The sequence below is a fragment of the Crassostrea angulata genome, unplaced genomic scaffold, assembly GCF_025612915.1.
Source record: "Crassostrea angulata isolate pt1a10 unplaced genomic scaffold, ASM2561291v2 HiC_scaffold_47, whole genome shotgun sequence".
In the NCBI taxonomy this organism is placed as follows: domain Eukaryota; kingdom Metazoa; phylum Mollusca; class Bivalvia; order Ostreida; family Ostreidae; genus Magallana; species Magallana angulata.
Window position 1 is genome coordinate 98,255 of NW_026441602.1, and position 25,969 is coordinate 124,223.

A 25,969-nucleotide genomic window follows, 5' to 3' on the forward strand; every position below is an offset into this window, starting at 1 on the left:
AATTTCATTGTGGGTGACGAATGCAGCCTTTTTCCCTATATTGATATTCTTATGTAAATAAAAGCTACAATTGTAATTTTTGTAACAAATCTTAACCATTTGAAAAGACAGCACAAATCTCTAATTAGAAAATTCGATAACCAAGCCTTCTCATCTATTTAAAAACATTACATAGCACACATACAAACCTTAAAATCAAAGTCTGGAAGTGATCCTATAGTTATAGTAAATGAATTTTAAAAAAAAGAAAAAGCTTTGCAACTTTATGGTATACTATGCAACAAACAAATTCGTACCTTATCACTAGTATTGTATATTTGACTTCAAAACGTGTGACACAAAAATATAATAATTTCTTAAATTTTAATTTTTTTAGTAGAAAAATAGAACGCAGTAAAATTGTTTATCTTATATATTGTGTATCTGGATTCCGCTGCAGTATTTACAGTTGAAAAGAGATATTTTTCTATTCATTTTCTAGGCAAAAACAAACAATACCCAAAACACCCCCTCCAAACCCTATCCCCCCTTAAAAAGAAACCAAAACAAAACAAATAAAAACATCAATCAACGTAACCGATAACAGTTCGAGTAGGCGTGGCTTTGTGAAGATATTTTTTTTTTTTGAATTGTGAGGTAACTGGAGAATTAAAACTTTCTGATTCGTCGTTCTTATTTCAAATTTACATCATACATCATAACGTCTAGGGTTTGGAATAAAGTGATTTAAGGACCATGTGTTGGTAAAATGCTAAATGGTGCTTTCGACAACATTTTTTTCGGTATCAAGATTAATGCATAAAGAAGGGGGAGGGATATGATTCGCTCATTTATTCACAGAGGTCATGGATTATATGATAATTTTTGACAGAGCATCAAAAGAAACATAGATTTAAATAGATTTAGCTTTTACAAAATAATTTTTTTAAGCCATTACATACCGAAAAATCCTAAAATAAGAAACGAGAAATAAAAAAAAATAACTTTGACATATTATCTAGACCAAATGGGGAAGACAAGATTTTAAAAATTCACAGTTGGTATATCCGTATAGAAATTGACAACATATGAGCTAATCATTAAAAGTATGTCATCTAATTGATAGTAATGCAATAAAGGTGTAAGAAAGGATTTAACAGTCACCGTGAAAATTGTGATAAATAAAAGACACAATTATTTCAGTAAGGCGATTTCTAAAATAAATACGTTAGGAACACCTTGTTTTTTTATGCATCATAAAATAGTGACTAAAAAAATACACCGTACGCGTGGTGATAAATATTTAGTTCCTTAGAATAAAAGTACTGTAGAAAATCATAAGATTGCAACAATTATGGAAATATTGATGAATTTTAAGCACTACCATATCATGTTTATATTATGTTGATAATTTACTTATATACTTTTCTTCTTTATGGTTTAAATTTCAATTTTCCCTGATTTTTTATTCGTTAGGAAATATACTTTAAAAAGTGTGCTAATTTAGGTACCACTATTGAAATCAAATAACAAAAAACAAAAACAACGCTTTTGTGGAATTATCTTCACTACAAATAAAAAAGTTTCTATTATCGCAGAATATTTTTCTCGAAGTGAAATAACCTTTTATTTTAATACACGATTTCTATAACTTCATTCACTTAACCCCGAATGTGCAGCTTTACGATAACAAAACTATTAAGAAATTTGACAAAATGTGTGTATTATGTTTTTAACGGGAAAATGTTAAAAATTATTATTGAAAAGTCCTTTTATGGAGTAAATGTCAACAGAAAAAAGTTTTCCCTGCTTCTTGGCGCCTCATGGCGGTCGGAAAAGGAGTACATGTAAGCTATCAAATGTAGCATATTTCTTGTGCAGACACAAGAAACTCATTTTTAAATTATTTCACTCTAATGTGTTATAGTTTGAGTAATAAATCATTTTTTTGCACTCCACAGCGCCGACTCACAGGACACACTATTATTGTAATTTTTTCATTAATAAGTTTTTGATACCTAAATAATGATGATAACTTAAAGCTTGAGATTCACCGGGTAGTAAATCTCAGGTGAGGGCAGGGTTTTATTTACGGTTGGTGTGAAATCCTAAAAGGCACTTCGTCCTTTAGCGGTCGGGAACACCACTACTTCGTATTGTTCCAAAAAAAAAAAAAAAAAAAAAAAAAAAAAAAAAATATATATATATATATATATATATATATATATATATATATATATATATATATATATATATATATATATATATTTATATATATATATATATATATTAAGAAATACAGTGAATTATTTCTACAAAGAACAAGCGCAGCAAAGGTGTTTAGCGCTTGATTTATATAACATGTGCAACTAAAACCCATAAATCAGTCAGAATGTAGAATGTACATGTATATTCAGCCATGTTACGATAGAGCACGTCCTTTTTTCATATCAAAGTTCCTGATTATACCTGTATTAATTTCTCGTAAATAGCAAAATAAAGCTTCAATAGCTTATACGTTTGCCTCAGAAATGATTTTAGTTTGTTGTTTAATATGTATCTGAGCGGCTTATTAGACCCTTGAATTGAATTTTAACTGATGATTAACTGTCATAATCAATTTCAATAATGTCTAAAATCTAACTTTTATTTCCCTTTTTACTGCGAAGTGGAGGATATCAAAGACCATGTTAATTATTGCTAGTGAACAGAAATCCGAGAAACGAGACTTATAACGATATATTTTTCTGTTAAACCTTATATTTAAATGATTATGTACGAAGCCTTTAAAAATAAGAACCTGCCTTCTCATCCATGATGACAGGTTGATGCTAAAGGTCATTAGAAATATTTCAGAGAAATCCTGTAAAATAGATTTTAAAACGATACAGCAATAGTACGAATAATTTGAACTCGTTTGGAATACCAAACATACATATTACTGTATGCGTAAGGTTGTAGTAACAACATCAAATGGTTTTAAACAAGATAATTGATACATTTAAGTCATTATTAAAGCATTGTAAAAAATCATATTATTGTAACAATTATGTAATAAATTAATGTAATTACATCACTGTCATATGATTATTTTTTCAGCCTAAAGCTATATATAAATAGTAAAATTTGTGTTGTTTATACACTTTATATTTATACTATGATTTTGATTGAAATGTTTATTGTTATTTTTGGTTATGAAATCAAGGTTAAGATTTATCTGTTGATATCAACTATTTATTCTAATTTTAGTTTTTACAATAAAATATATTTAACATTAAAACATTGTGTGTTGATTTAGGTCCCTATTGAATAATCAGATAACAAGGATCGACAACGATGCTTTTGCGGGGCTATCAGAGCTGAGAGAACTGTAAGTAACTGTTTTCCGTTAATTATATCATTCTAGAAGATGCATATGACATTTAAATTTGATCAATTTTGAAATTGTACATGACTATGAAAACAAAATATTATTTACAAAGCCAAATTCATTAAAGGTACTAGGCAGTAATCAAATAATCAGAAAATATATCGCTCCTTTATTAAAATTGACAATTATATCTACTTCTCAATATTTTCGGAAAAATAAAAACAGCCATTGTTAAGACTGCGGATTAATAGAAGAGTTTTGGTTGTTAACTTAAACTGAAACGCTGCATCAAGATTTTATTTTATGTTTTAGGGTCTTTTTGTTCAAAAGAAAATTATAATAGAATTGACCACTGTTTGTACAGTTTTACACTGTTAGTGAGACAATTAATTTGTGCTGCTACAAATTACTCGCTATCAATATCTAAAGAAAAAAATATCCAGCAAGATAAAAAGATTGTATTATTTATTCATAAACAAAACAAGTCTATTTAAGATACCTTGCAAAAGATCATGAACCGTGTATAATGCACCTGATATTTACCTTTTTACGAAGTATGATTAAAGGTCACTGTGACGCCTAATGTAAATACCAGCGATGAATAAAAATACCATTCATAAACTTTGATTCATGATCTTCTCCATCCAGTCTATGCATTAACACTTTCAGAACAAAAGCTACTCAGGATTATTTTGAAAGCAAATAAACATATGAACTAGTGTGCTCTCGGTAGAAAAAAAAACCGCTAAAGTATCAAGTCGGATATATTCGCTTTGCACAGAAACATCTCCTTCTAAAAATACTAAAGAATGAAAATAATTAGAGATACATTGCACGATATGGACAAAAATTGCATCTATATAAACATTTGTTTAAACCTTGATAATAAGAGAGGTACTTTTCCTTCTTAATCAGTACGGTGGATTAATTCCTTTTAACACTTCGTGGCGGAAGATAAAAAGGTAAATCATATGGAAATAGACTAACTCCCTGAAAATATCTAGAGTAATGCACCGGTAGTGTAAGGGATGACTTATTGAGCCTTGTGAGGGAGTAAATTCGCCATAAGTGTCGTAGATCTGTGGAAAAGTCGGTCGTTTATCTTAATGTGTTGACTGCGGGGAACTAGAATAAAAACAATATAAGTTTGGAACTCTTCTGTATACGGAAGCGTTTCGTTCAAATCTCATAGCATACCATACCATAGCATAGCATACCATATAATTAAACTCTACATTTCAATTACTCATAGTATACCATACAAATCTCATAGCATTGTCTTTAAATCTCATAGCATATCAGTAAACTTGCATACCATAGCATAGCATAAAATTGTAAAAAAAAATATGCATACATGTAAAATGACAGTAGTCATTTTTTAATAATTCAAATTCTTGCTTTTGTTTGTTAACATGCCTGCCAATATTTACAATATATGCGATAAGGAAGGAGTGAAAATGCAATGTCGCTATAATTTTGGTGCATTTACCGATCAATTCAAGATAAGTTTCACTTTAAATCATTTTAAACATTATTAACGCAGAATGCCGATATATATCTTTATACATGTACCTACTAAAAAAATAAAGTATTTTCTGTTAAAACATCATTTTTATCTGGAATGTTCTGTTTTGAATTTGTTCATTTTCACCACTAACCAAAGACACAATATTGTGAGTAACACACTGTGTTGTGTTTAGAATTATGGATGCATCATTACAATGTAAGCACGCATGTGTCAATATTGCCAACGCTTCAAGAAACGTATAAAATATTTGTCAGGCATCAAATATCGTCGTTGTTGTCGCGGCTGTAAAGTTGTTATTATTATCGATATCCTTTTTGGTGTTACTGATATCATCGTTGTTATTGTAGTTGTTGTTGTCTTTGTCTGTGTTATTGTTATAGTTGTTTTTGATGTTATTGTTTTTATCGTAGCTGTCGATGTTGTAACATCATGGTTAAACTGTTTGTTTAATTATTTTCATAAAATTACCAGTTCTTATTTAATCTAAATTTGCATTATATATAAATATACAAGAATTGATCATATATGTAGTTAAATAATTTGAAAGTTTAAATAAGATTTCTTAGTTACAAGCACAATGCTAAATTGATATAACGTGTAACTTACAGAAACATATCTACAACTGACTTTCAATCTACCAATATTATGTTTTTGTTTTATAGCCATATTTAAAATAACAGTGTACTTTGAATACTTAATGTTTGTGAAAATAAATGTAACAGTGCATCGATAACACTGTATATTACTTCTGCAATAAATTGCCATGATAATCTGGCTCCAGGAAATGTCCTTACCCTTCGTTCACTATCAACTGCGTGATGACTCCTGAGTAGACCCTTTTACGGACATACCTTCTATCCCAGGACGTTAATTTTATTCCTAGCAATCATAACTATTAAATTTGATATATACAAATATATATATATTGTTCACAAATGTCATTATATTGGAATAAGTGTCTATTCCATAGATTTTTTTACACCTTCAAAATGTTCAAACAACTTTTCCTTTTATATATAACATCGGCTTTTTTATGTAAATATTACGGCTTCTGTTCTAAATCCGCCTTACTGTATCTGAAGCCTCGCATTCTTAAAAATCGCTTATAAATCCAATACTTAATTTTTTTTTTTACAAAAAGATTGCTTGACTTTAGAAGTGCCGAGGTTATTTTGTCAGAAAGGCTAAATCAAGCCAAATATGTAAGCTTAGGAATAGGAACGTACAGTAGAAAATGAGCACCTGACCTGGAGAGTACAGAGATAGGTAGTTCAATAGAATTACAAGGTCCCAAGGGCAAATGTTGCTCTTAATATCTACAGTGTATCTATGTCAAAGTGAATAATACGCCGGATAATGTCATTAGAACCGAAAGGGTATTGCTTCTAAACCGAGGCCTCTGGTTGATTTCAATATTGGCCTTTTTTCCAAATTTCAAACATTATTCTAAGAATCTACCAAAATGGTATCAGCTAATAAGAGAAGAAGGACATGTGTCATAAACATATTAGGCGCTCTCAAAACGAATTCCAGAACGAGCTGATCTTTTCTTTATTTTCCCCAAGCATCAAGAGAGGCGAAATATTATGTAGTTAGATTTTGATGGACTTTTTCAGTTACACTTTACGTTAATTCTCGTTAAATTTGATGCACATTGAAATGCAAAGTCGATTAACGATGCTATAATGTTTAAGTCAATTGGGTTTATGTATTTGCGTAGACTCCACAGGGTTTAAAGAATGTGATTGGTCAGTGACTTCACAATTGGATTCAATTGATTAAAGTATGTGTATCTCGAGACATGTATGGAAATCCACTCAGGTAACGGTATCGAGTTACAAACTTATATGGAAAGAAGTATTTTTAAGTCGGTCACTCAGCCACAGAAAGCCTGGGTAGGTGGTATAGTAGTGGTTGTGATAGTGGTGACTTAGTACCAAAGAAGCTTAAAGGTTATCGAGTTCATTACCGGGACTGGGCCTACCTTCTAAACAACCATTAATATTTAGACCTGGAACTGGGAGATGGCGCCAATCAATATTTAGGACATATAGGCCACTTAAAGTCAACTGACAATACCTAATACATAACATGCCTGACAAAAAAAATCAACCTTGAATAATGCACCTGATATTCATCTTAACACGGAGGGTGATTACTGTTTACTGTGACCCCTTGGAGGTGAAGTGACCAGGACGACTGAAATTACCATTCCCAAATATAAATTCATGATTTCCTGCACCAAGTAAATGCAGGAACACTATGGGAGCAAAAGCTGTTCAGAATTATTTTAAAAGCACATAGAGCAATTATAGGAGATCGGATCCATTTATATCAAATAAAATGTAAAAAAAAAAAATAAAAAAAACTGAGCCAATTACTGACAAGCTGGTATTCATTTTATTTACACGGATCTAGCAGATCCCATTGATTATGCGCATAAAAATGAGTGTCCTCTTGGGAGAATGTACAGTATGCTTTTAAAGTATCCAACTTGCATGGAAACATATCCTTGTATAAATACAAAAGCGTAAAGACAATGCAGATGTACATTGCACGATATGGACAAAAAATTGCATTTATATTATATTTGTTTAAAATGTGATAATATGAGAGACACCTCTCCTGTTTTATCAGTGCGGTAGAGTAATCCTTCTTTGTACTACGTGGCAGGGGAGGAAGATCACTACTGAATTCAAAATCCACAGATTTTCCCGAAATCAAACTGACATTGTCTGACATCTATTGTACTTTGATAATACCTCACTGTACATTTACTGACTCAAACAGTACCCAACAGTACCCTACTGCACATTTCTATTAAACAGCACTGTACCTTATTGTACCCACTGTAAGCTACTGTACTTGGCACTGAAATTACTGTAACCCACTGTACCATACATTTGAAATATTAAAACTTTTTAAATATTTTTAGTATGATATTTTCCTCCATATTCAGTTGTATACAAAATTTACATGGAATAAAATTCAACAGGTTATTAATCATCGATTTATGTTTTATTAATCTTTACTTTGCATCTTTCAATCACAAAATAATGAGCAATTCTTTTAAGTAGATCCAAGGTTCTGTGATGTCATACTTTGAATTCTTTAAAATTTGTGCAAGATAGTTTTATATATTTTATGTGAATAGAATCACATGGATGTAACTAGAATTACTGTTAAGTTCAAAGTATTTTCGCACCTTGATTTATTCCTAAATTTCAAATTTTTTATACATTTTATTTATGCTAAGGGGAAATAACTCTTTTTCTGACTTTTCTCTCATTGTATATCTAAATGCCACAATTTTTCTTATCCCAACAAATAATTTTACAATGTGTTTGTAGTTTTACTTTTCTGACACAGTTGACAATAATATTAAAAAAGATAAACAAGTTTTTGACTACAAATATTTAACCTTTAACAAAAAAAACCGTACGATTTTCTGATGCTTAATTATGCTTTAGTTCATGCTTATCTGCCATCTCAAAAAGTGTGATGTCATATATATTTTTTCTTATAATTGATGTTTAAGTCTATGAAATTGAAATCAGTTCTGTTTTTCAACTTTTATCAGAGAGTTTTACGAGTATGGAGTTACCTAAAGATAAATTCCCGAGAAGATTAAAATCCTGAATTCTATATTTTGAATCTGATTTAAAAAAAAAATGCATAAACTTTGCAGTTTTGTATTTGTAAGCTGTCCGTGATCGCCTTTTAATCATAAGAAAATACACCTCCCTAACCCACCAGGTTACAGAATTATTTCTTATAGATTATGGCAAGTCTCGATTAATACGACCGGGCTGTTTATTTCCGTTTTCTCCTTTATTGTGCTTCAGCCACTAAAAACACCAGCTTATTGACACAGAATCAACAAAATGAAACCATGCTGGTTCTTTGTGTATACATATCCAGGGATTACTATGCGTTTGATAAAACGGTAAATTTTGTAGACAGCATGCAAATGCCTTGATCACAGGTTGACTTCTTTTGATACTATATTTAGTGTCGGGTTCAAATTTGACTTACCGGTAATAACACCTACTGCATTTTTTATATGTATTATGAAATTAAACATGAAAATTTATCAGCAACATATTGAACAGTATAATTAGTTTGATCAAGAAATAAAAAGGATTCGAATAGCAAGTAAGGTTGTAATAAACTAAGCCCTTTTTTCCTTATTGACAGGCATAAAGCGTCGTTTTTTAATGCGGAATGATAGAGCAGACTCCTTTGAAAAAAAAATCTTTAAAAAAAGAAGTCTGCCATCCGCCTGCCAGTAATAAAAAATCCTAATGTATGGGGGAGGGGGAGGAGGGGGTTGCGCGTAGTACAACAAAAACTTCAATTTTACTGTTAATTTGTGGGGGGGGGGGGGGTTTATTTCCCCAAAAATGAATGACTGGAGGGATATTTATGATAATAGGTAAATTTTAATAGAAAAAAAAATGTTTGATGCAAACCGAAAAGGGGGTGGAGAAGAGGGCTCCCTAATACCACTGATCTCTCCCTGAGAGAGAGAGAAAGAGAGAGAGAGAGAGAGAGAGAGAGAGAGAGAGAGAGAGAGACTGTATCACTTTTACATGTACTATATTGAGTTTGTGTCATTTGTAGTCGTCGAGAAATTTACAATAAATCGAGTGGGAAGCACTACTGGTCAGTACTCCGTACATATAATGCTGTCCAGTGGAGTACTGTGGAATACAGTGAGATACAGTAGCTCTGTACAGTAGATGTACAATAGGTTTACAGTGGAGTGATTGAACCGACGATCAGACGATGTCAGTCAATGTTTTAAGGAATAACAGTAAATTTTAAATTTAGCAGTGGAGGTAAATCATATGGACACAGCCTAACTCCTGGAAAATATCCAGAGTAATGCTCCAGAAATGTAAGGGGTAATGCATTGAGCCTTGTGAGGGGGTAAATTCGCCGTGAGTGTCGTTGATTTCTTGGAGATTCTGTCGTTTATGTTAATATGTTGACTGCAGGAAACTAAAATCAAAAATCAAAAGCCAGGAACAAATGATCATCTGATGTACCCTGTTGTATTTATAATACACTATTGATGACAGTCGTAATGTGATTTGTTGTTTAAATTTGAACTGAAGGTACTACAAAACAGATAAGCTTAAATTTTCCGATAATTCAATTTTTCTGAAATGTTTATATTTTGTTTGTTGGAATGAAATTTTTAAATATGTTAAATTTGAAAAAAAATCCGACCTCACAATTCTTGCACACATTGCCACAAACAGGCCATTTGAATCTCCTTTCGATGGAGTGTAAAATGAAATAGTCATGGTTATAATTTTCTATGCCACTAAGTTATCTTTTTTAAAATATTACAAATATTTGTGCTGCTATTTATACTGGAGACATTGTTACTTAAAGACACTGAAATAAATTGTAAATGGTAACGTAAGTTAATTTCTGATGCAATATAATGCAAAACTAGCACTTGTGAATTTAATTATTCTCCTTTAAGACAATGATTTGCAGCATTTAATGGTCTCTAAAAAGAAAAATTTTCATTCAAATTTAAATAAAAATATATCAAAATAAAGAAAATTTTACCATTGGTTCTAGATTAATTAAGGTTTAAGTACTTTTGACGGAAGTGAAAATTGATAAAAATCCTAAATGACGTCATCATATTTGAACTTTGACCTGATAATATGACCTTAAAATTATCATTAAAATTATTAGAAAGGACATACATCCTAAACACTATTTGTGGTTGTGTCCAAATTTCAGGTCTTTACTTTGAAATGAACACAAGAAGTTATGCATTTTTAAATGATATAAGGCTAAATTGCACAGAAGTCATAATAACACCTTCCAGATGTATGCCTCAAAATTATCAAAATATGTTGTATCTCAAATTTTTTCAGGATTGAGAAATTGATCGGTATGATTTATAGTTTTTCTCAAGATAATGGATTAAAATTAATTTTTACATACTAGTAGGTCATTACTTTTGTATTTGAGAAAATATTTCAATTGAATTGTTTCGTACTACCTTAAGCAGTGGTTGTACATCATTACTAAGTTTTTAAGTGAATTTGAGTAATATGTCAAGTTCTGTAGGGAATGTACAAAGTTTGTGTACCTATTGAAATGTTTATTTTTATAAAAAAGTCTGATGCATATTTTTTAATAAGATTCGTCATAAAATGAAACAAGTAATTTTTTTTATGAGAAAGATTTCAAAGGATGAAAAAGTTAATAATATTCTAAAGTACCTTTTCTTCGGTGAACATCAATGAGTGAGTTCGGGTGTTTACCGGCAGCTAAAAAGGGGGTTTCATATATTTCCACATTTTTAAATTGTTTTTAATGATTCTTAAGAATAAATATATTTAACGGAACTTTTTAAAGTATACATAGGAATTAACATCAATTCTCTGTAAAGACCAAAATATTACTGTAGAGTTATGATATACACAATCTCAGATTTTCATGAAACTTGCTCAGGTGATTGATACTTATAATGTATGATATTACCCACCATCAAAAAATGTCTATTACCTTGGTTGTCATGGTAACCAATTTCATTCATTTAGGGCACAAATACAATTTTTAAAGTGGAAAAAAGCTAATTAAAAAGTCACAGCACAAGTTTAAGTTTTCAAGATATTCCACACATAATATACATAGTACAAATATAGATGTTCATAATGCAAGAAAGAAAACCTCAATGTCCTTGTTTATTTTAAAGCTGGTGGCTTAAAGATGGCCACCATTTCTAAATTTTGATATTTCAATTTTCACCCTGTATCTTTAAAAGTCTCTCAAAAATTGCAGACAAAGAAAAAATAAATCGATTGCAATTTTAAAACATCATACTTATATAAAATATTATTTATTTAAACCAGAGCGTGTACCTTTTTATTTTGGTTTATTTCACTTCCAAAATTTGGTAATTTGACCCTTTGCCATTGCCCTAAGAAAATTTATGAAATATCTTTAACAATAATTTGATCATAGAACTCCTTTAAAAATTCTTTTTCTGCTTAAGTAAATGAGAAACTGATTTAATATTTCAAAATATGTTAAATTAAATATATCAGGATAATTTAATTTAGCTTTAATAATTGTTTCTCTATATTTTTTGCAAAGGGCAGATAACTCCAAGTAAGGAAACCCTAGCTATCAAATGGGTCTTAAAAAATACTGATACCATGGAGTTCTGTTTTAGATATTTCCATCAATGAAATAGGTTGACTACTTCAAAAGATAACAACATATATGATTTTAATTTCATAACTGACTGTCTCGCTGGTCTGGATATTCACTGGACTGTTCTGATTATTTACCTCAACCTCTGCAATGTTGAAAAAGTAAACTATTACATTATTGATCATTAAATAAAATCATATACATGTATGTTTTTGCATATAATACCAAAACAAGGACGTTTGAATGGGACTGAATATTTTTTTCGAATTAAAATCTCAAGTGATATTGATTAATGCTATTTTCAGTTGGAATCTTAGTCTATAGTTGTTTGCACTAATTAACAGCTGCAACTGAATAAGATATGGCTTAACAGGGCTCAATATTAGTTAAAAATATTAACCTGTACTTCGGGCAAGTTGCTTACTTGTGTATATGCTATTAGATAAATAGTGCCTGTTTGGGAGGGTAAGAGTTGAAATTGACACCCCGTGAAAACCATTGTTAACCGACGCGATGCATTGTTTATATCATATTCACCAATTCATTAGATACTTACTCTTAATACAATAAAGCTTAAATCACATGCTTTCTCCACCCCATGTGATCAATGTTTTACCAACATGATGAACATCTGCTTTGGTCGTGTTGTTGTGACGTCTTTCTGTACTTCAATACAGAAAAGTCAAAGAAAGGTAACTTTCAATTGATTTTTTGTGGAAAAGCGATAACTTCAATTTATTGTATATGAAAGGCAGTGAATATATCCAATCCAGTTTTGGTTTTATTTTTTCAACCAAGGTCTCATTTTGTTAAAAAAAATGTTTATCCGAGCTTTCAATTACCTGCTTCAAATTAAATTGATACTATTTAGTGTGCCTTTTTCACTTTTTTATAAGCTAAATCTATAAAACACAAACCGATGGTATTGTTATCTGCACATTTCACTTAAATCAATTTATGTGTACATGTACATTGATTCCCTGCTTATAAAATCAAACCAACGTCATGATCAAACCTTCAATTTAGGGAGCCAACCAGTTATTTACATGATGGTACTCTTTATTTCATGTTGGCCATAAGCAAAAGGTTTCAAGATGTTGTTTTTGAAACTGAGTATATATTGTCAAAAATGTACCCACATAGAGTCTTTATATGGAACACTCTTCCAAGTCAGAGAGATAAAATCCAATTCCATGATAGTGCGTGTCCACTTATTTTTTATATTTACAGAGAATTGATGTTAAGATATGTTATTCAACTAATCTATGCCGACACACAGAGCGCCAGGTAAAAAAAAGTCTTTAACGTCTTAAACGAGGTTGGATCAAACAATGACAACAAAAAAATGTTACGCAATTTCAGATAAATACTGACCTGTCAGTACTTCATGCAGTCAGTGCGGGTTCCGCCGCACATTATGCGTGTCATTTAGTCAGACGTTGGGGAAATCACATTATTATATATAGGAACCAAACAGAATATTCCTGACTGACATGGGAGTCCCGCATGTTAAATAAAATGATAAAGCTACTTTGTAAGCTCTGAACATAAAATATCGCAGCTATTATGTTAAGACAGGTGATTCTTTAATGGAGTTTCTTTGTTGGTGCAACGGAGTGATTCTTATATGCTTCTCACGGCAGTCAGGAAAAAAGCGATTTATATAAACAAAGTTCAACTTCTTAAAGCTCTACAAAAAAGAGCACTATTAGGAGTGAGGAATGTCCAATGACCTCTGATAGATAGAGTATACAGATATACTAACTCTGAGTGACCTAGATCTAAAAAAGAAATTACAGAAAAAATGTAAGATGTTTCCATGAATTTTCATTATTTCTCCCTATTTAAAATAATTACACACTATCTATATCTATCAAACCATTAATATCGATAAGATGTCTACTTTTTTTATGCTAAAAAGTATAGGGAAATAGCAAAACATCATGTTGTTTTCATTTTTTCAAACCTCCAACAAAACCTTCAAACAAGATGTGTTGTATTGAGAAAAATAAGACAATATTTCATTACATAGCTATTAAGACAAATTAGCAGTGTATCTAATATAATTCATCATTGACTGAAGTGGTTGCTGGGAGTACAGGTGTACCTTTGACATCATACGTAAAACTTGGAAGATATTATGATGTAGTTAGCTTAAGAAAGCACAATCTAATTTAGTTTAAAGATATTTTATTAATACTCTAATGGATTTGTAACCGGCAAAATCAAAATACCTATATATTCTTACATTACAATTTCAAAGGGTTGAATTACAAGCAATCTTAATGGAGTATAATATCAGTCAAGTATCTGGTTATAATAGCTATTTAGCAGAATAGATAGTCGCAAATAAGGGCAGACTAATTATGTCCAATATTGAAAGTCATTACCTTTTTTAGCACATGCTGCAATAGGAATGTTCGCTACTTTGTGAATTATGTTTTAATTGTTGGATTGGTGTTGCCGAGTAACAAGTATCATATCGTTCTATACTGTGGTTTCATTAATGTTCAAGGGTATCAATTTTCGTGGATAAAGTGAAAATCATAGTTTCAAAGATACGTACATTCGTGGCCAATGCCCCTATCAATACAAAATGATAATAGCAATTGCACTTCAATGAACATTTAATTTCGAGGATCAACTTAACAACGAAATCCACGTAAATCGGTATTCAACGAAAATTGATGAAACCGCAGTAATAGAAAACGATTCTGTAAAATGAAAAGAAAAAGGTTCATAAAATAGGAAAGTTAAAATTGTTTAGTTTAATCGATCATGAACGTTTTAGAATAAATGTGCTGGTAGTATTGATATTACTTAAAATAATTTTTTTATATATACTCTATCAATGGTCAAAAACGTATTAGGTTAAATATTAACCCTGTGATTGATGTTAACTGCTTTCGCATTGGATAGACCAAGATGGTTCTACAATCATATTGTTTTATCTGTTAATCATGTATTTGCTAATAGGGAGTTCCCTATATCGCAAAGACTTGGAATCATTACATGTCTTCCGAAAGGTGACAAACCTAGACAATTTAAAAAAAAAACTGGCGCCCAATTACTCTTTTGAATGTTCTCTATAAACTTATTACAGGGTGCCTTAGTTATAGAATAGAATCCTTCTTAGATTTGTTAATATCAGAAACCCAATCTGGCTTCATTAAGGGTCGATATATTGGTGAAAATACTAGGTTTTTCTATGAGTTATTATCCTACATGGAGTCCAAAAATATACCTGGTTTACTGGTGCTCATCGATTTTGAGAATGCTTTTGATTCTATCTCCTGGAATATTTACAAAGTTTTAAAATATTTTTTGGTTTTGGTGAAAACATAATCACTTGGATAAAAATCCTAAACACCAAGATTACAGCTTCTGTTTTACAGTGTCGTGTACTATCTAAACAATTCCCTATATATTGAGGTTGAAGACAAGGCGAATCGATTGCCCCATATCTGTTTATTCTCTGTGCAGAAATTTTAGGTATTGTAGCCAATGGAAAAGAACATAAAATATCCCAATATGCTGATGACACAACCTTGGTGCTTGATGGTTCTTCAGAATCCCTTTTTTGCTGCTCTTGATACCATAGCTCTTTTCTCAACTTTTTCAGGAATGCAGATAAACAGTTCGAAAACAAAAATTGTTCATAGGTTCAAAAAAGTTCTCTAAACAAGTATACCATCATACAAGATGGAAACTGGAGTGGGGATGTACACATTTCAATCTACTTGGAATAGAATTCTCTGTTGAGTTAGGAAAAATTGTTAGTCTAAATTATAGTGTTCAAATACCTAAAATCAAAGCTTTTATACAACAGTGGAAAAGGAGAGTTCTTACTCCTTTTGGTCGAGTTACTGCAGTTAAAACATTACAAAACTCAATCATCTTTTTTTTCCTTACCAAGTCCAGATAAAGATATCATTTTTTCCCTAAACAATCTTTGTTATGAATTTATATGGAATTCAAAAATAGATAAAGTCAAAAGACAACTCAAAGATTACTCAAGACTACTTAAAAGGTGGTATTAAAATGTTGGATATTAACGATTTTTTAGTGTCATTAAAATGTTCTTGGATCAAGAGGTTAACAAAAGATAACAAACTATTGATAGATATTTTTTTAGATAGTCATGGTAACAAGTGGTAAAACATTTGTTAGACTTTGGTGACAAATATGTACAAAACATAATAATTCATTGCAACAATTTTTGGAAAGATGTTCTACACTCATGGTTAAAAGTTTTAAGAACAATTGACAATTCAGTATCTACAACAAATGTATGTGCTTTTCCAGTATGAAACAATACAAATATATGTGTTGGTAATAAACCTATCATTGTCTATAACTGGTATAAACATGGTATTAAAACTATAGGTGATTTTCAAGATGAAGATGGTCAGTTTTTGAAACAGAGTAATTTTGTACAAAATTATAAACTGTCTAATATATGTACAGTGCTCTACAATAGTGTCATTAATGCAATATCTAGTTTCCTTAGATCTCATTCTATAAAAAGATATGATGTTTAAAAGATCACTATCCATACATTCCATTTTACTTTGGTTATGTTTTATTGTTTGAAAAATGTTCAAAAACAATCATATTAATATTAAAGACATTATACAAAATGCCATTCAGAAATGGAACACTTAATTATCCATGCAACTGAAAATTAATTATTTCAGTTAAAGAGTTCTTTAAAGTATGTTTTTAAACAAGTGCTGATTCCTCAGTACAGTGGCTTCAGTACAGAATTCTTTTCAGAATGTTGCCTACAAAATACCATCTTAAAAAATAATGTAAGCACTGATGATTATTGCTCTTTTAGCAAAGAAGATGTAGAATCAATTCCACATGTATTTATGAAATGTTTAGAAATACTGCCCTTATGGAATAAACTCAGCATGCATATCTATTGTAAAGCTACATATAGAATAAGAATGTGAAATTGTAAAATTTGACAAACAATGGCCAAACTGGAAAATATTTTTGAACTGTAATTTTCATGTAAACAGTTAAAATGTTTCTGATAGTTATGTGTGCAAGTGTATGAAAAAGTGTGTGAGTGCCAATAAAAATTTACTTTGTTTCTTTGATTATTTGTGATAATTTTGAAAATGACAATAAAATTTGAAAAAAAATGGTTCTACTTTGTAAGCAAACGATTGAAGTAAGAGATTCATGATCTGTATGGAAAAAATGAAAGACGTCCCAATTCTTCGTTCACTTTTTTTCACATTTTATTAATTATTGTACAAAACATGAAGAGACAAAGACAAACATATACACACTCATGCACTTACACACACATTCAAAATGTACAAAGTCTAGAAAAGTATATACGAGTAGTTATCATTTTGAACATATTTCAATTGTGTTCGGATGGTAAATTAAGGAGAAAAATTGAACAAAAAAAAAGTAACTAAGTAAAGACCAATACATTTTTCAAGTGATGTAATACAGTTATCAAGCATACTCCATCTTATAATGAATTTATCTAACGTCATTGAGAAGCATATATTGTTTTCTCTATCAAATAATATGAATATATTGAAATTTTGAGTTCATTGATAAAAAGTCTTTTTCTTGATTTGTAAAATATGTTTTTGTTAACAAAATCAATAAATAATAATATCATTTTTTTTCTTTTGTATAACCAAACATGATTTCACACAATGAAAATTGTACATTGAAGTGGCAATAGACTGATACAAAGTATTCCAACTGCATCTACAGTTGTTTACTCTTATTAAAAAAAACAACAAATGTTTAATTGACTCAGACTCAGTTGTGCATAAATAACATTTGTTGTTGTTAGTTATATTACAATTGAATAGATACATATCTGTTTCTAGAATTCGGTGAAGTATTCTATATTCCAGCCCTAGCAGCTTGCTGTCTTTTGTGCATTTAAAAAGTGTATTTTATATTGCTTTCCAACTGAATGAGTCATCAAGGTTAAATAACTTTTCCATTTTTCTTCATGTTTGACAATAGTACATGTATTATAGTTACTTATAAACTCATTATATACATCTTCATTGCTTTTGATAAGATTAGAAATGTATCTTGGCAACGTATTATCCCATGTATTAACATTGTTCACAAATAAACAAATGACTCTTTTAAGTTAAGTCCAAGTATAATAGTGAATGGTTTATTTACATTGAAATCATTGAGCTGGATAAACTTTCAATCTTCATTGAAAAAGTCAGATGCATATATAAACCTCTTTGTACAGTATTTCAAAAAATATTGATTTTCTATCCATTTTTATCTAGGGTTTAAACCACACTGGGGTCTGTTGTATATTTGATGATTTTTGTACTATGTCAATGTATTCACTAAATGCCAGTAATGATTCTTTCCAAAAAAAAGATAAGAATATTTTTGGTAATATATATTGAGTAATCAGATCCCATTTGCAAAAATTTTGAGACTGTGCTTTTTGTAAGTACACTAAAAAGACTATTCAGTAGATCATCTGTAGATTGTAAAATTCTTCTGAACCACGATAAGTTGAGTGATTTGATATATGATTCTGAGTGTACCATTTTGAGTCCCCCATCAGTATATTGCTGATCTAATAATGTTCTTGATACCTTATCATTTTTTTTCCATTCCAAATAAATTGAAAAAATAGTTTTTCAAGTTTTGTTATTCACTGTTAAGAGAATGTAGGCAAAATTATAAACAGATGGGTCAATTTGGGTAGTAAAAGTGATTTGATGACTGTCGCAGTTATTTTTCCTAAAGGAGTCAACTGTCTTTTATTCCAGTTATTTATTTCTTGATAATTGATGCAGGTTTTGGTTCAAAATTAATTTCTGTATTATTAGTAAGACTTGAGTTAAATTTGATTCCTCATACATTGAAGCATGTTTGTCTATTGAATTTTAAAGTTTGGACATAAAATTTCACTACTTGCATATTTTGATCTAAATTGCCTTTGTTTTTTCCAAAGTTAGGTTTTAATCCTGAATATTTTGAAAATTGGAAGAGCAAATCTAATTGCTTTTAAACTTTTCCATCTAAAAACATTACTGTATCATCCGCATATTGAAACAAACAGTATTCTTTTTTATATGTATACCTTTAATATTTCTATTTTTCTTATTATGATACCCATTATTTCTACACATAAAATGAATAAATAGGGCGAAATGGGAACACCTTGCCGAAAACCACGCCCAATATTAAACAATTCTGAAAAAAAATCCATTCTGAATTACACATAGTTTAGCATCTGTATAATTGTTTTTATCCATCTAATAATATTGGGGCCAAGGTTAATATGTTTTAATGATTTATACATACAAGACCACGAGATAGAGTCAAATGCTTTTTCAAAGTCTATAAGTAAAAGCACTACTGGTATTTGCATTATATTTAATTCTTGAATAATATTATATTCAAAACGAGTATTTTCCTTAATAAATCTGCCTTTTAAGAATCCTTTTTGGTTTTCATTTATGATATGATTTAATACTTGTTTTAATCTATTTGCTGATATAAGTTTATAAGATACATTTAAAAGTGATATTGGTCTCCAGTTTTTAAAGTATTCCCTACATTGGTCTTCCTTTGGTATAATTGATATAAATCCTAGCTTTTAGGTAGTAGACAACATACTCTTTTCAAAGCCTTCATTGGCTGACATTAGCCAAAAATGAGAAATATCTTTCCAGAAAAATTTATAGAATTCTGCGGTAAAGCCATCTGGGCCTGGTGATTTATCATTTTTCATATTTTTGATAGCGTTTAGAGCTTCTATATAAGTAATTTTTCCTTCTAGTTTTTCAACCGTGGTATTGTTTAGTTTATTAACTTAGTGCTTATCAACGATGTTTTCTAGATTAACAGAGCATAATTCATTATCTTTGCGTATAATGTCTGATAAAAGGTTTCAGTTTTTTGAAGTATTTCTTGTGGAGTTGAACTGTAATCCTATTATTGTCTATGAGTTTGGATACTGTTTTATTTATGTAATTTCTTTTTTCGTGTGCAAGGAAATATTTTGTTGTTTTCTCACCTTCCTCAATCCATTTAGCATATGTTCTTACTAGTAAGTCCTTCATATATTCTTTTCTAATAGATTCTAATTCATTTTGCAAAAGAGTATATTCATTATTTTTTTTACATTTTCATCCAAGCTCAAAATATGAATTCTTGTTTTCGTTTCTTTTTGTCTATTTATCTTATTTCTTTTTTTCTAGAGCTATATTTTACAGTATATCCTCTTATCTGTTGCAAAATCTGCTCAAAGTATGACTGATAATCAATATTAAGGTGGAGATTAAAATCTGGTATGTGTTCTGTAGCTTCTTGTGAGTTTGGTGTTTCTGTGTACTGTTATTTTAAAGATGCGATAACTTTGTTTACCCCATCTATGTATTCCTTATCTTTTGAAAGAGAGTTATTGAATTTCCAGAATCCTTCCCTTTTTCAAAGTTTGAAAAAACAATATCAATAAGTATCCTATTTCTATGCTTGTGTTATGAACAAAATTTAGTAGTTGAGATGACACTAAAAAGAAATCTATTCTACCTTTTTTACTTTATAGACCGAACCATGTTTATCATTTTAGAATCTCATATTGATTTCTTCATGGGTCTTTCAAATTTAATTTTTCTTTTAAGTTAAGTAACACTTTTCTGGCTTTGGGGTTTCCTATGTGTTACTAATTATTGTAATCTAAAGAAGTATCGTGAACCAAATTAAAATCAATTAAAAATTGATTTCCCATTTCATTAGATGTTGTCTGTAATATTTCATAATCAAAATTATTATTGAATAAAATAGCTACCCCTCTGGAGTCAGTTCTGCCTGGGCTTATAACAATTTTAAATCCCCACATCGATCTAATTATATTTACATCATCCTCAGTGAAATGTATATCTTGTAAAAAAAATAATCCTTAACAAATGAACTCAATTTCTAACCAAGCTCTACGAGTATAACCTGGGTAAGGGCAATTTACGCTTTATAATCCGCACAGCGGATTATAAAAAAGCGGAAATTGCTCCAACCCAGGTTATACGAGTACAAATTGGGTAAATATTGAATACATTCCTTATAATTTAACTTTATGTATTTTGCTGTGCAAATTGAGTCCGTTTTACCTTTACAAATAATATTAATCTGTTCAAGATTCAAATGTAACGTCCAGTGGATAATTACGTTTTTGACGTTGGTGCATTGTGACGTGTCTTGTGACGTACAAACCATGTTATACAAATTTAACTAACGTTTTCTACGTAATCAAATGCCGCGTTACAATCAGAATTAAATTATTTTTGTTTCTGTTTTAAAAAGTTAAACATATCCCTTCTCTTTTCTCAACCCTAAAGACCTCTTTAGTTGAAAGCAGACACACTAATAAGAATGTAACGTGTCTGCCTAAACACGCTAACATTTATTACGGGTCCCCTCAGATACCTTGCTGAGGTGTTTGATTTTTATGATAATTTTTTACGATATATAATAAGTTTCCTTGTCGCTTTCCTAGCGTTTATTGATTTAAAACTCAATTAAATATAAATATGTGAACGTATGGGCCCTAGCCGAACTCTATGCGTCGCTCCGACGCACCCCGTCGCTTCTGACAGTCACTCCAAGCGACTCGTCGATTTTATCGGTCGGCTCAAACAACCCGTCACTTCTATCGGTCACTTTAAAGCGACCCCACGAAGCACCCTTGTTACTGATAACAAATGTCTACCCGCTGAATCTAACAAGCAACACTTACGACGACAAGTTGCTTCAATACGCCAGTATTTATTTATTGTTCTGCAAATCGCTGAGTAATATTGACACACGAACAGTAAGCTTACCTAGAAGTATCCACTTCAACGTCTACACTGCGAATCTGCAGACTCACGGCATCTCGTATTTATACCCTTTGATCACGTGATATGAGATTCTCGGAACAATCAAAGAGTCGGGCGTTTGCGACTTAACAGTGTTTCTCGGTACTCATCACCCATTTTCATTTACCATTTATGTTACAAGAATGAAAAAATGGTAATTGGTTAATTATAGTGCTATACGAGAAAGTAAACAGTAGAAAGGCATATTAGACGGAGAAGGGCAAACAATGTATACAGACGTTCATCTCTGTACATTTGTTATCACTCACTCTCATATTCATGCTAAGACAGGATAGTAACAAAAAATGACACTGAACATCTTTAAATATCAAAGCCTTATCGACAGAAAAAGGCTTTGAAAGAATTTCCCCAACCCTGTGTATATAAGACAACTTACACCGTTATGGTATCACGTACCGGAATTTATGTTAGACACACTAACATTAAAGTCAGTACACGCATCATGGACGGAAGTTATAGTTCACAAATGGTTACCGTTTATTTCTCGAGTTTCTGTGAGACTTGGTCTACCACCTCCCTCATCTGGCCGAAGTATGCCATTCCGAGAATCTCACCACCGTACCACCTTGTAACTACGCATGCGATGTTTTCATATCCCCGTTCTTCCATAAACTTTAATAAGTTCCTCCTTGCGCCGAATTCCCCATCATCTATTGAGCCTTTGATCAACTCTCCGCACTTATCCCGGAAGCGATATACATGGATGCGATGATTCGCTTGTGCATGTTTAGGTAGGGAACATATTTTTTGTAGAGGTTACGGACCTCGCCATATGTTTGGACTGCAGCGCCGCTGGCCATAAATCTGCTCCCGTGTTCCTGTTTTTGTCACTGAAGACAGTTGGAAACTCTTGAAGCTTTTTACATTCATCTTCACCACAATAGAGTACATCTTCCGTTCGGGGGACACTTTTTTTGATTGTCTCTTTAAAGTTCTTAGATTTATGACCAGTTTATATTGCACACATTTCAATCGAAAAAGATTATAAGAAAAATACAGCACAGTTTATTAACTCAGTAGTCCTCGAACAAAAGCTTCACTACACAAAATGAATGCATCTATCTTAAATGCATTGCTTTTATTATAGGTGTACATTGTTGTTTTTTATTATCTAATACGTGATTATTTAACTTTTTTTATAGAACAAGAGCTGTCAATCTGTCAGTATATTTAATTACAAAGTTTACTTTCATCTATCGACGGCGGAAGTCAAATCATCTTTTGCTTTCCCTCGGGCTGAAATGTCACACTTTCATTGGTTTAAACATGGCACAAGACTGCCAGATATATCTCCTTATCCGTATGGCGAGAATTATTACAGTAAAACTCGTTTATAAGAAAATCCTAGGGACCAATGGGTTTACTTCGTTATATCCGTTAATCGTTTTATCCGTATAACGGTTTCGTAATAATAACTATAGCGAATTCACAAAATACATGTTTTCTATCACCAGACTACATTTTTTGTTAATCTAGTCTTTGAAATTACATTCTTTTGATACATTAATAATCAGATTGTGAATTAAAGAATCAATGTGAAAAAAATTAAACTATTATGCTAAATGGTAGTGCAAACTTTTTAAACTGTAAAGACATTCGTTATAAAAGTGTTCAATTCCGTTATCATTCGCCTCTACAGGACTAAATATCAGTTTGCTATATTCATAAATTCGTTATATCCGAATTCGTTTTAACCGTGAAATTTTGCAAAGATTTGTGAAATGTTTTACCGTGGACTTTTAAAAAAAACTTCGCTATATCCGAGATTTCGCTTAATACGTGTTCGTACTAAACGAGTTTTACTGGAAGCGTAAAATTTTGCAAAGATGTGTTAAGTATTTAAGCGGGGACTTATAAAAAACTTCGCAACATCTGAGATTTTTCTATAACCGTATTCGCATTAAACAAATTTTACCATCTTCGGGCGACGCTTCGCCTACTTATTTCGACATTTCATACTATTCAATGTAGAAACCGCATTCCATAAGTTCTTAGAATATTTGGCGTAGTTGCTCGTCAAAACTACTTTAAGTTTGAGTAAGTGTCCTTTGATTAGAAGTCCCATTGTTATGTCTGGAGCGGAATAAAACGGCAGCGTCCAAAATTGCTGAGATATCTGCGAGGAAAAGAGAGAACACATTTAAAATTGAATAGCAGAAAAAAAAAAACATTATAAGTAAACAAGGGTGCAGCAAAGATTTTCAAAGACATTTTGAAAGGTGAAAATGAAAATTGTTTGGCTTCGACTTTGTTAAGTTGGACGAGATGAAACGCCATATTTACAAGATTTTTAAAAATCGTTGCTTCCGGTGAAATAAATTTATCTCTTGATAGTCCTCGGGAAAGCAGAACACATAATAAGTTATGATAATCAATCAGTTTAATTTTCACTATTAGGTTGTATTAATGAACTATTCTTCAAAGACATGACGTAAATATGCAGAACATAATTGCAAACGGTTAATAGGACATAAATTTCCCAAAGAATATTAATGTTTTATCATTTGTTACAAATATTTTTTAATTTCACCATTTTTTATATAAATAAGAAAACCGCAGCACGTTTTTGAACAGCTTTCGTCTTCCTCTATTAGCTTTTGAGGCGGTCAGGGATAGAGTAAGGGTTAGGGTTAGTTTCAGATTTGGTAGATTCAGGCCTAACCAGCCAAATATATGTTTAAATGTGGTTTATTTCTTAGGCATAGTAACGCTTTATCTAAATTAAAATATATCATTTTGAAAAGCAAGTAATGATGATGCTACACAAAAATTTACAGATAAAATATTTGTAATTAAAAACGTGATTTACATTTATTTTAAAATATTGTGCTAATGAAAGAAGAAACAATCACTATTTTGTTGACTAGTAATAATTGCCGTTTTGTTGATTGGTAGAAAGTAATGCAATGACAGCAAGTCGTTGCATTGAAAACATACAATTAGGATTAATATATCCTTCTGTCTTTTTTCTATGCACAATGGCGAGAAATGAACAATCATTGTTATCTAACCGTGAAATAGTTTCCATTCTATTTGCAAATGGTTAATAGTCATAAAAACTATTTACCAGCAGCATTAGATTCCCTCCGTTACACTCCTGGTTTTATCCGGTCAGTTAACTCAAATTTGTTCACCATCAGCAAACTCTGCGGCGTTGACAAATAACGTATTCTTCAGTATAACGAAATACCTATTTTTCTACTTTTCGGACATATCAAGAGGGACAATTTACTTGCTATTGTCCTCATGGCCAGTACGTAGGAAAATATTATACAGTGGGGCCTCAAATATCCGGACGCCAGATAACCGGACGCTTCAGTTTACGGACGGTTTTATTTGGGAACAGATTTTTTATACGTTATTTTGTCTCATTTATCTGGAATTTCACGTTTCGGATCCGGACGGTCTGTTTTTACCACAACACACTGATTTACTTCTCATCTTGCTTCATCTAACCGGACGGTAAAATTTGATGATACCCTACTCAGTACAAAAGATTACCCCTGAAAATTAAGTTTCACACCTTTTTTACGGGCTAGACCCTCACGAGTAGCTTGTATAAGCACACTGACTTCCCAAATCACTTTCAAAAATTGGAAAATTGCGAACAACAGTGTATCATAAACATATAACACTTGGACACAAAAAAATTAGCTAGATTCGGTTATCATTATTGTCTGGTTAATATTTCATGACAAAATAATAGAATAAAGCACAGTTCTTTATCTCTAAAAACGTTCATATTAACAAACAACTCTAGCATGTGTTGCTATATGGTATGAAAGGCAAAAAACCCTAGTATCAACATTGGGAGCCACTATATACAAATACATTATCATTTATGACAACAATAGACACATTTCAGATATCCGGGCCCTTCACCTATCTAGACGATTGAACTTAGGAACGAAAGTGTCCGGATAACTGAGGCTCCACTGTATACCTTCTAAATCAATATCATCGGAATTTTATCTTTTTTCTCTTTTTATGTAAGAAAAC

The 25,969-nt window shown here is 31.1% G+C and overlaps 1 protein-coding gene across 1 annotated transcript in view; it reads left to right on the forward strand.

The window, feature by feature from the left end:
• Nucleotides 1–25,969, forward strand: part of LOC128168779 (leucine-rich repeats and immunoglobulin-like domains protein 1) — a 101,238-nt gene that overhangs the window by 62,894 nt on the left and 12,375 nt on the right. The window contains exon 2 of the mRNA XM_052834939.1: nt 3,278–3,349. The gene's annotated coding sequence lies outside the window, so the exon portion shown is untranslated. The remainder of the gene's footprint in view (nt 1–3,277; nt 3,350–25,969) is intronic.